The following is a 13,610-nucleotide window of genomic DNA, read 5'->3' on the forward strand; positions in this document are numbered from 1 at the left end:
GGAAAGTAACAACATGAAAATATAATAAGAGTAGAGAGTCAAAAGATATATATCATCAAACTCCTGGCTCGACTTGCGAAGCCAAGGCTGGCCAAAGAATATTTACATAAAAATATATACATACATTACGCAGTAAACCCAAAATACATAAATATACACTTAGTTCTCCACCAAAAGCCTCTAAGAGGATTAGATTCAAAGGAGAATTGTCTAGACATATATGCACATAGCAAAATATCAAAACTATCATCCCAACTTCGTTTGTTGAGTAAATCCAGACGCCTAGCGAGGTGCCTCTCGACCTATATCTGAAAACCACAATATGGTGCCCACATATATAACATATAAGGTCCCGAAAAAGCTAGAGGTGATCCTAGAACTTCGACACTCAGATTTAAAACTTAAAGATTAAAACTGGAAACCATAAGCAGGGTAGTTGTTTAAGGTTCTTAGTTCTAACTCAATACTAACTTAGAGGGTTTACTAATTTAACAATTTTACAAGGGTTAGAGGTTTCTCAAAGGTTAATTCAACCCTAAAGCACCAAAACCACATAATCTCTCAAAATCAAACTCCTAAATTTCAAAATTACAAGGAGAAAGGCTGAGCAAAAAATAATGGGGTACTTACCAAATTGTTATGTGAGTTTTGTAGAATTCGACGCGGTGGTCACGTGACCGCAAACGGTGCGGCGATCGAAGCTCCAGATTGAAAGTTGTGATGAAATGAAAATTTGGAGCTAAGAGTTTGTGTTTGCTGATTACGAGGACTTCACTAAGTGTGGAGTGTATTTTTAATGGTTGGACTTGGGTTCATTTGAATCCGGTTCGATCGGTTCGGTTTCGTTGGCCTGTTTTTGAGCCAAAATCTTTTAAATTGATATTAAAATTCGTATTTTAATTATTTTTACCTCTTTAAACTATAAACTTTAATTTTTTAATTTTTTTAAATAATAATTAATTTATTGGTTAATTAATTACTAATCACACGAGGTTTACAATGTACATGACTTCTAATTTATTTGATCATTATATTATTTATTTTAAATAAAAATTCTTTATTATTTATAAATTGACCACTAATTATATAAAAAAAAATTAAAATTAAAATTAAAATTAAAATTGACAATTTATTTCAAGTTTTTTTTTTTAAAAAAATTGTCAGAATTACCGTTAGAATAATTTGACGGTAATATGATGCGGAACAACATTTTTGGTGCCAATATTACCGTCGAAAAAATCCGCCGGTAACTAATTGGTTTTCTGAGCAGGTAATCCGCCGAAGAATCCGACGGTAATTACGTCGGACGGAATAAATTTGACAATAAACATTTACCGGTGAGATTTATACCATCTGATTGTTTTTTATGATAAATCCGACGGTATTTAACATTTTTCTTGTAATGTTTAGGCAATCCTCCACTAATCCTGCATAGCCTGATATGGCTCAGACTAATTTCAATAACTAGATTTGTTCCAAGAGGTGGTGCAGGCAGAAGAATTTCACAGAGCAGAAGATTTGGAAGAGGTGGTCGAAATTCTTGGCAATTTAACACTAGACCAACTTGTCAATTGCGTAGCGGACCTGGACATCAAGCATTGCAGTGCTCTTTTTCAAGAAATTTTAAAATTAGAATAACAGAAATAATAGACTCGGCATTACTTGAGTCACAAGTCAACTGATGTATCTGTGTTTGTAATCATGCACTATATAAGGGAATGCTCCTCTAACAAAATCAATGACTTGTGAAAGATGTGTTCCTTCCAGAATAAAAGAAGTGATTAGAAGAAAGATGGAGGTGAAGCTTGTCTCGAGATAGCATTACACTCTTTAATTAAAAGCATGTGCCATTTGTTAGATATCAGTCATAAAACTAATAATTAAGCACGTAATGCCATTATTCTTCTGTTGAATCGATGTAACTTAGTGAACTTTGAGAGTTATGTAAATAACTTTAACTCTATTTTTGATTGCGTTTGTTTTATATTCTTAAGGGACGTGGAACTTTCATATATGTTTTATATACGAGTAATGTTACAACATCAATTAATTTTTTTTAAATTATTTTATTTATCTTAACTTTTAATTTTTCAAAATCATAAATTTTTAATTTTAATTCTTAAATTATAAATACTGAATTTCCCAAAAAAATTAAAATAAAAAATTAACTAATATTAATTAATTAAAAATTAATTTTCTATATTTTTTAATATATACAAAGAACAATATATATATATATAGCGAAGTTTGTAGGACATTTAATATTATATTAGTATTTATATTAGTATTATTAGACATATAATTATTGGTATATCTATGTCAATCAATTTAAATTTTTAAAATAAATAATTTTATAAAAAATATCTAGATGATTTGATATTATCCTAAAACTGAATAGACTTATTCTACCTTAAAAAGCAAGTAACTTATGGAGAATATTGTACAATCTCATATAAAAGTTAGAAAAGTCTTTAAGTATACCGGTACATCGGTGTTTTAATAATTTTTAACCGTTGATCTTAATTATATATATTATATATATTTTTTATAATTAAGATCAACGGTTAAAAATCACTAAAATATCGATATACTGGTACACTTGAAAATTTTTCTAAAAGTTATTTTATATATAGTATAATTATTAGGATCAATATATTTTAAAAGATATGTATTTTGAATTTAATGTTATCGGGATGATGAATTATTAGGATCAATCACCTAGCAATACATACCAACCTTGCTGCACATCTTCTCAGATCACTACCTACCTGTCTTTAATAATTTCTATTAATACACTTTTTCCCGTCATCCTTTTTCTCCAATACTCAGAGTATTATTAGAAGGTTTCGTGAAACACTTCATGCCTAGAGTAGCAAACCTAATAAAAACATAGGCATAAACATATTGGTCCTTATTCACATACAGAGAGAAAAAGTATAAAATATTATGGTAGATCTTTTTTTGTTTGTTTTGTTTTCATTCTGTATTCTATGTAGTTTTTAAATATGTATGAGAGTGGGAGCCAAAAGTATTTACTATTTAGGCTCAGATCAAACAACTCTTTATGTTGTGGTTTGATATATAGTATTCAATTTAATATTTCTTGGATTCCTATATATAACCACTTTCACACTTATCTTGGAACACAACCTTCTTCTATGTGTTAGAAGGTTGTGAAGACTATACCATATTAGTGATAATAAAATTAGTGGAAAACTTTCTTCAATTTGAAATTTTAAAAGAATAATAATAGTAAAATAATTGAGGGCGACATGGCATGAATAATAATATTGCACTATAATGCACAACTATGCTCTCATGCATTGTCTTCACCAAGAATCTCGCTATAGAAGTCCCCTCATTCACCAACACTACACTGGATCTAAAGGTTCAATACTATATATGCAAGTGATGATTGATCCATTGTTCCTTTCCCTTAAAATCTAAGACACCATTATTTTTTTTGTTAAATGTTATATGACACTATGTTCACCAGTAATAACAGTATTAAGGTTCCTCTAGATCTAACATTTTGACTTTCGAAAGTTGTCAAATTAATTAATTAACCCAAAAAAGAAAAAAGAAAAAGAATAAGATGTAGTTATGTTACTTAGCTTACTCTTCTTGTTGGCCCTAAATTGAAAAGAGCGCTACAAACAACGCATATGAAAATGGCGGCTTAATTAGTGCCTTAAACAGACATTGTCAAGCTTGGTTGACTTCTTCCAAAATGACTAGCAATATAGAATTCTAATTAAAGATTTAAAGGAGAATTATTTAATTAAGAATCCAAAGCAATTTGTTGAATGAATATATTGAGAGTGAACGAAGTCACACACATAGACAGAGAGTAATATTAATATATCAACCTTCTGTTTGAAGGGTTTTACTTACAATAATAAATAAGCTTAGTTTGATATTTGAGAAAATATAAGGAACAATGCTTTTTTTGAATAATGTAAATAATAAGTTAAAAAAATTAATTTTAATTTTAAAATTTAAAATTTAAATTAATTAAGTTTATTTATGTTTAAAGAGTCTGAAATATAGTTCATTATTTATATTATTCACCTTGTTTATAATTTCCGTTGTTTACCTAACGAAAGTGTTGATAGTATAATTAAGTTCTTAATTAAACATGTGTCATTTTAAGGTCATCAAAACCCATGAAATATGTGATACATAGAATAAAGCCATTTTCAATTCTGTAATAAAGAAGTCATCATTAATCTAGCTAGCTTTAAAAAGTGTTTTTCCTTCCCATGGTACTAATATGTGTTACTCTTACACGAATGCTTTATCAGTTTTAGATTTATGTAAGTTATTTTTTTAAAATATTTAAATTAATAACAAAATTTTATAAATAAATATATATCTCTATATATTTCTTTACACAAGAATCATTTTTCAGATTTATGTAAGATTTTTTATAGGTTTTTTCGTCTTTTTATTTTTTTATGTTATTTTTTTTCTTTTAGAAGATAACAAAAATTAAATTTTAGATTTTTTGGTTATAGAAACTTTGATACCATATCATGGAATTATGTTTTCAAATTCTTAAATTGATACAAGAAAAATATAAATTATTATATCTCTACATAATTGTTGCTCAATATAGATTGAAAAACATAAATGCATACAAGTGTAATTAACAAGGTAATGAAATGCATAACAATTATATCACTCCGTAAATTTTTAAAAGAGTAAACTACCATTTTTATCGACGAAAGTTTTAAAAATTGACAAATTTACTCAAAAAAAATTAGAGTTGTACCCATAAAAGATGGGTTCTGTATGATAAAATTATCTAAACACTGAAAAATCACCTAAAAATTTGAAATTACTTTTTCCTAACCCTAATCTCAAAACTTCTGCCTCAAATCTCAACCTTCTCCTTATTCTTTTCATGGATTTCAATGATAATGTTCTACAGGAAGGAGGTATACACCTTTGCACACGGTGTGTAGACTGTGACGAAACTCCTTGCACGCCGCATGATCAACTCCTCATCAAGACCTTTGATTTATTCTCTGGATTTCTTCTCGTTGCCATAGGGTTCTCCTCTTTATGGTTTCCTTTATCAAACATCGTGACTTTCAGTCTTTCTTCACCAAAGGTTGCATGATCCTGCACATGTTCATGGCCATATGGAGGATCTACATCGAGTGCAAGGTGGAGGATCTCGTTTGGGATTGGCTCTGACAAACCGTCGGTGACATTGTCTTGATCGTTATTCTTAGGTTTTCTTCCTTGTTTACTTTTGGAGGGAGAAGTACGATTGATTAATTTGATTTAACATCTACTTTTTTTGGCCTTTTCCCCTTTGATTTGAATGAATTATTGTGTAAAAAATCGGATCACTACAAGAAAAAAGGCATGTTGCCACACTTTTATGAAGGTGGCGATTGCTTAGAGATTTGGCTATGCTTTTTTTTGCCATGCTTTTAGGGGTCAATGGCCACGCTTTTATGAGACTGGCGATTTATTAGAGATTTGGCCACATTTTTTCTTGCTACGCTTCAAAAGCGTAACGGAAAAGACCTTAGTACCTATATATATATATATATATATATATATATATATATATATATATATATATATATATATATATATATATATATATATATATATATATAGTTAGAAAACCTTAATTTTTCTCACCTTCCTCTATGCCTCTGAGTTATTGCCCTTCTGATGGCAGGAAAACGCATCTGCACAAACTACCGGCAAGTATACCGGGTCGCATCAAGTAATAAAACTCACAAGAGTGAGGTAGATCCCATAGGGATTGATGGATCAAGCAATTTTAGTTGGGTGATGAGTCTAGTCAAGCTATAGTGAAAGGAATTTGGTGATTTAATGAGCAGAAAGTAAATTGCAAGAAAGTAAAACAACAAAATGTAAAGTACTGGAAATATAAATGCTAGAAAGTAAAGGACTAGAGAATTAAATACTGAAAAGTAAATGACAGAAACTTAAATGGCGGGAAATGTAAATGGCTGAATCTTAAATTGCAAGAAATGTAAATACTTGAATCTTAAATTGCAAGAAAGTAAGGCACAAATGTAAATGGCTATTGAAACGTAAAGTGCATGAAAAGTAAAGGAGTCTTGGGTGCTGGGAATCAAGAAAGCAGTAAACAATTGCAATTAAAGTAAATTCAAAGCAATCTAAATTGAAGAAAATCAAAGAGAAAGATTCATTAGGGATTGGAGATATCATAATCCATCATAAATCAAATGGGTCTGAACTTCCTTCTCAATCATATGAGTAGATCTATGGCAGATTAAAATTGATTGGATCCCAATTTCTTGGCAACCTAATCTCTCTAATCACAATCAATCTTGTCAATTCCTTGATCTAATTGTCATGAGAAGAGGTTAAGTGCATTCTCTTATCCATAAGTCACACAAATTCTCAAGATCTCAATTCCTCCCGAATAGTGTTGGTCAAGAGAATTGTGAAGGATAGAGCTCCAATTCTAATGCCCATGATTCCCTTTCCGAGGCTCACACAAGCATTCAATAGATTCAAACCTCCTTTCGGAGTGATTGAATCTCAATAAGCATAGAAGATATCTTATAGCTACACAAGCAGATTGAGAAGAAAAAGAAGTTCATTCATTCATTAGGATTACAATAGAGCTCCTCCCCCTAATGAAATGGGGGTTTAGTTCATCATTTCTCAATCAAAACAAAAGGAAAAGAAAGTACGTAAAACTAAAAGAAAAGTACAAAGAACATGATTCTCAGGGTTTCCCAATTAGGGTCTCTACTTCCTAGCCTTTTTTCTAACTCAAAATTTCTCCTATTTATACACTTTCCCAATCAATCTTCAAGTCTTTGGATGTGGGCTTTGGCCTTTGTTGAAGCAAGTTAGGAGTGGCTTTTAGTGATGTTGGCATGGGTGTTAGTTAACTAACGTTCACAAGCCTGCATGGGTGCCATTGAATTGAAGTTCGTACTAGCGTTGGTGGGCAACGTTTGTGTACAAACGGTACCACAAACGTTGCATGCAAAAGCCTCTTTGAACGTTGGGCTCAACATTGGTGGCACCAACGTTCGCTTGGTCACGCGTGCGCGTCGCCCACGCGTACGCGTCAAAGCTGGTTTTTTGCCATTTTGCGCGTGTGCGTCGCCCATGCGTGCACGAGACTTGCCATTTTTTCACTTTCACGCATATGCGTCGCTCAAGCGTACGCGTTGCGTCAAAATTTTCCAACTTCAACTTGAGTTTTTATGGAAGTCGTTGGTGGGAACGTTGGTGAGCCACTCTTGGGCCACCAACGTTGCATGCTAGGCCTTGGAGCATTGGTGATCAACGTTGGTGAGCCATCTTTGGCCACCAGCGTTGCACCTCTCTTGTAGCAACATTGCTAGCAACGCTGGTGAGCCATTTTGGGCCACCACCATTGCTTCTCATGCCTGGAACGTTTGTAGCAACGTTGGTGAGCCAAACTAGGCCCCCAACATTACCTTCTTGCTAAGCCAACATTTTGGCAATGTTGGTGAGCCAAACTAGGGCCACCAACGTTGCTCACCCTTCCTGTTTAAGCAACGTTTGAAGTAACGTTGGTGGCACCAACTTGGCCACCAATGTTTCTTCCTTTTCCACAAGCAACGTTCATAGCAACATTGGTGAGCCAATTTTGGCCACCAACATTGCCTTCTCTGCTTCTTCCTTGCTCTTCCTCTGCTTCTCTTTACCTATCATCAACCAAACAAATGCATCAAAGCCTTGCCATAATCACAAGATTTTGCATCATTCATAGCATTCAAGTAAATCTTGCATAAATCTCATGAAAATGCACATAATTAACCATGTTTGATTGAATCAAGATATGCATGCAATTCTCATCCAAAGCTTACTTATTGCCTAAGAAAGTGCATGAAACCAAATGAAAACTAAGGAAAAAGGCTTGTGAAACTAGCCTAAGATGCCTAGGCATCACATTCTCTTCCTCTCACTCTCAACATACACTCAAAAACTTTCTCTCTCATGCCTCACTGCCAATCACTGCCTCCTTCACTCACTCTCACCGCCATTCTCCATGCTCCCCTGTTCCCCTTCATCGTCTTTCCTGTTCGTTGGTAGTCTCTCCATCATTTCCTTGTTCATCGCTGTATCTTGCAATCACATTACCACCACGAGCAGAATCTTCTCCCCCAGCAGCTGCATTGCCGCATCCTTCAAATTCCTCGCCGATGGTCTCTCAATTGTGTCACTGTTTGGCATCGTGACTTGCAAAAAAATCGAGGTGCTTGTAAATTCATCATAAATTGGTTCAACACAAGAAAAAATTGAGAGCGTTAGTTAGGTCTTCAAATACTCAAGAACTTTTGCATTTACTGTTCTTTTTGTTGGTTGAAACTAAAGCATTTGAACTCGGATTCCAAATGTTCACTCATTTTTTATGTTTTTATTATTTATTTATTTTCCCGAATGCTTTGGGAAGTAGTTTATAGGCGGCGTTGTTATTTGAGTTCGAAATAAGTTGCACAATCAAGTTCCATGACTAGTTGACTATAAGCGTTGTTAGAGGGGTTTGAATAAATTACATGATTAAGTTTTATGACTAGTTTACGCTAAAGTGGGGAAGAAAACACTCTATTAGGTTTCAATTTCATGCTTTCTATAAACGTTCTTATTTGGGGAAGAAAAAATGAAATGTTCAGCTCCTGTAATATTTGATGTAAGGTTTTCGCTTTATAGTTTTCTTATGCTATGAAAATGTATGTTTGATGGTATCTATTTCTTTGTTTCAAGTTGGTTGTTCACTTGTATATGTTATAGATTTTGCATTTTTATCAGTGTTTATTATTGTGTCTAAGATGGATTTTGTCCAGCTTCATTCTCAAATTTATTTGAATGATTAATTAGAGGTTTTTCCTCTAGAATTCTGGCATTTGTCTAAATACCTATCTTTCATGTTCTTATGGTTGTATTCTATGATTATCAGATTTGACAAGATAATCAACAAGGAGATTCCTTTAAATGTGGTTTATGAGGATGATAAGGTACTCCCTGATTTGTTTATGCATGGTGATGATAAGCTATATATATAGTTCTGTTGTGATATTTTTTTAATTATTCAATTTCATTGGAAGAAGTCTCAAAAAGTATTCTAATAGAAGGTTCTTTACCATCTAGCATGTAACACATTAATAATGTGAATAGTAACACGGTTCAATGGATTTCAAAGTAACATTAATTTGGATGTTAGGATAAACTCCCTAGAAATATTGTAGTCGTGTTCAGATGTAGAAATAATGGTTACTGATTTTGTTTCGTGTATGAGTATCTATAAATAGATATTTTAAATTCTTTATCATGATCTTCCTCACAGTTATGTGCTCCACTTTTATTCTTGTGTGGGTTACACCATGGCCATTTTCTTTTATATAAGGAGCATTTCATTGTTAATTTATACAAAGTTTGGAAATATTATGCTTTACAAATTTATTCTTGAGAATTAGTTATTTATTGTAACACTGTTGGAATAATTGATTGAACAATATTGGATTTACATCTGTATGGGAGACCAATATATGCATGGATGCCTGTATGTTGTTCCTTGCAATTCTGACTTGGTTTACACTCTAATTTCTAGTACTTGATGCATTTTTTGAATAGATATGTTACCTTTTCTTATAATGATTATCAACAGGAGTGCAGTATTAAATCCTTTGAAATTGGACCATTGCCTTCTGATGCTCTTTCTTGGTATCAAGCCCCGTTTGACCTTGAAGGACTCTTAAGGTGAGGTACTCTATGTCTTCTTAATAAGATTTGAGTTGATTCTTAAATTGTTTTACATTGTTGGTGCATAGTAAAGATATACATAAGCGCCACTATTTTTTATCTGCACTAATTTTCTTTTTCTTTTTTGCAGAATTACAACTCAGTGATGGCTATAGTTACTTGCTTGGTTGGCTTGGACCATGGACATATTATTTTTCATTCAAGGTAATCCTCACTTTTTTCTTTGTTATGTTTGTCTTCTTTGATTTATATCAGAATCATAGTTATTTCTTTATTAGATTGTGCAGGACCAGAGTTAGAATCCTATACTGGATGATTCCAACCTCTTTTCTTGTAGCTTTTGGCTTTGCATTGGACTTATTTGGTAATCTCTTCATAAATTCCTTTATGTGATGAATGATTGTGATACTGACATTTTTTCTACTTGTAAATATTAACCTTGCTTGGTGTTGCTCTTGTAGCAATGTTTTACCCATTTTCATCAAAGGATTTTATTGGGAAAGTCTCAGAATAACATTGTAATTCCCATGCCCTACTCCATTATTCTAATTCTTTGTTTTACAATTTGCATGGAATGATGCGATCTAATTGTAATTTTTTATGACAGCTGAAGTTAATTGCAGTTGGTACTTATTATGAAGGAAGCACATATATAAACTTTGTTTAGAGGAATATTGATAAACCACATTTTTATGGTTTATTGTGTATTGAAATGATTGGATTTTATCAAATTTTCTCACATTTATTCACTAAAATAGCATGATTTTGTGAATTCCTCCTGAATTTTGATTAAGTTTGAAAACATACTTTTTAAGCCCTTAATTTGCTAAATTTAAGTCACTTTAATCCCATTCGATGCCTTGATGTGTTTGTTGAAGTGATTTTAGTCTTAGAAGACAAGGATGTATTGAAGAAGAGAAGAAAAAAAAGCATGCAAAGTGGAGAATTCATGAAGAAATGGAGTTTGGAGCTTTTCAGGGTCATGCGTACGCACGCCTCATGCGTACGCATGAATGTCAAGTTGTGCATACGCATACTAACATGCCTACGCACATTTTAGAGATTCACGAATTTGTGCGCACGCATGCCTTGTACGTACGCACGAATGCAAACACGTGACTTCACTTAAGTGAACACGTGGGTTGCAATTTTAGGGCTTTCTTGGGCCCAATCCAACTCATTTTTGAAATATTTGAAGCCAAATTCAAGAAGGATGAACGGGGGACAAATTAGGGTAGCTTAGGAACAATTTTAGGGTAGTTTTCTAAAGAGAGAAGCTCCCTCTTCTCTCTAGAATTTATGATTCTTAGCTTAGTTTCTTCTTTAATTTCAGATTTGATCTTATTCTAGTGTAGTTTACTTTATATTTTCATGCCCTTGTAGTTTAATCTCTTGGTTTCTCTTGTTAATTTCTCAATTTTGCCACGTTTAGTTTTATGAACCCTTGTTAATTTTGATTCCATTTAATGTAATTTGATGTTTTATATTTCTTTGATGCTTGTTCTAGTTATTGTTATTATTTTCTTGCAATTGCTAGTTTAGATTTTATTATTCATGCAATTTACTATGTTTTTCTTTTTATGCATGCCAAGTATTTGATAAAATGTCTCTTTTAGTTTTAGTGTAGTTTTTCACACTCTTGACTTGGGATTAAGGACTTAGGTGACCTTGAGTCATTGATTTCCAATATTGATTGGTAACTTAGGATTGTTAGTTGATTTGGTTTCCGCTAACACTAGTCTTTCACTAAGTCAATTAGTGAGTTGGCTAGAATTTGTGGATTGAGATCAATTATGCCTATTTAACTTTTCTCAATATGTAGAGGTTGAATAAGTGGGATTTACTCTTCATAATTTCTATGTTTGTGGTTAATGACTATGATAGGAAACTTTGATTTTCATCCCTTGCCAAGTCTCTTATCTTTTAGTATTTGAATTTCCTTTCTTTTGCTTTAATTGCCTTTAGTTTAATTCCTTGCATGCTTGTTTAATTTTTTGCTATTTACATTTCTTGTCTATTTCAACTAAAACCCCAATGATTGAGCACTTGATTGCAATTCCAAGAGAGAATGATTCAGGATTTAAAACTCTCGGTTATTTGATTTGTTTAGTGATAATTTTTATTTAAACTTTGATTGTGAGAGTTAATTGTCGGTTTGGACTATGCTTGCAATGAAATTCTTCTGTTGTGAAATTCTAGACCGGCAGTAACCCTCCTATTAAGTTTTTAGCGCCGTTGTCGGGGAGTTGGAATGGTGTTACATTATTGGCTATTGTGAATATGTTAATATGTAAATAACTTGCTTTTTTGGTTGTTTGCTTGTTTTTGTTATTAGTTAGGATTGTGTTTTTTCTTGTTTCTTGTTATCTTTTGTTGTTATTTTATCTTTTCTCTATGAATTCTCACTCTTTTAGCTTGGAGTTTGGTTGTTACTATATTGTAGGGAATAGTAACTTCAATGCCGGTTCGCATTTTGGGAAGGAAAGTCAATTGAGGGAGGAGATAAGTGCTTATGGACAACCTTCTTGGAAACAATCTCCTCCACTTCACTAAGAGCACAATCCTTCTTATGGTGCACACCAATTCAATGGGTATAATGGATATTCTTATGGTTGTCAACCACCACCATATGTCTATGAACTGTATCCTCAATATAGCCATTAACCTCCACATTCTCAAACCCCATTCTACCACCAAACACCTCCACATGAGCCTAACCCATACCCACCATGCCACAACCCTTATGTGCCTCATGGACAACCTTATGAACTATACTTAGAATTACCACCATTCTAACACCAATACTCCCATGAACCTTTTGAACACATACCTCTATACACACTACTTTAACACTCTTACCAATTTCAACCACCTTCTACATATGAAGACCTTCTCCCAATTGATGAGCCCTCTTCTTCCCCACAACCCTCAAGGGAGGAAGCACTCCAAGTGTTCCTTTAAGAGCAATAAGAGTATCAAAAGAGGCAAGAAAATATCATGGCTACCTTAGCCGAAGCTCTATCTTACTTAGTATTGAACACTCTTCCAACAATTCAAGCACTTCCATGGATGAAAGTGAAGAACCAACTTTAATTGAAGCATGTGGAGTGGAAGAAAGCTTGGAACTTTAAGGGAAAGAGGAGGAGTTGAAGGTTGAGTTACAATAAGAGGAGGAGGTGGAGATCAAGGGATTGGAAGAAATGGTTGAAGAGTTTCGAGAAGATGAACTAAGAAATAAGCTTGAGGAAGCTTGTCAAGAGGTGGAGATCATACAAGAGAAGCAACAGGGATTAGAACTCACATTGCCAAGGCCTTTGGAAGTCTCCCTTCCTAAGTCACCTTCCATTCCTTCATTTAAGTGGGTACAACTCTTAACCTTATGCATTATTACCCCCTTAAATATGGTTTGCTTGAAACACATAATCAACTTAGGACTCTTTGTGGATTGGAGAGTAAGAAGAGGTTAGGTAGTGGTTGGAGACATAATTCTAGTTTCATTGATGTTGAATCTTTGAAGCTTGGTTTCAATGGTTGGAGTAATGCTCACTTGAGTGGATATGGGAGGATGTTTGGGTGCTTGAGTGGAAATTCTGAATGCTTCCCACCTGGATGGAATCATGAGAATCAATAAAAAGATCAGGTGTACAAGATTTGGGATCCGGAGGACATTGAAAATGCAAGCATTGGTAGGAATTCAAGGAAGAATTCAAGCACAAGCCACCATCGCAAAGGCATACCCAATAGTCCAACTTAAGGACTTTAAAAGAAGGTGCTAGGTGGGAGACACCCAACCATAGTAAAATCTTCCACATCTGATATCTTTTCGTTATTCTTGTACATATTTCTCT

The sequence above is a fragment of the Arachis ipaensis genome, chromosome B9 (genome assembly GCF_059453495.1).
Source record: "Arachis ipaensis isolate K30076 ecotype BB chromosome B9, ASM5945349v1, whole genome shotgun sequence".
NCBI lineage: Eukaryota > Viridiplantae > Streptophyta > Magnoliopsida > Fabales > Fabaceae > Arachis > Arachis ipaensis.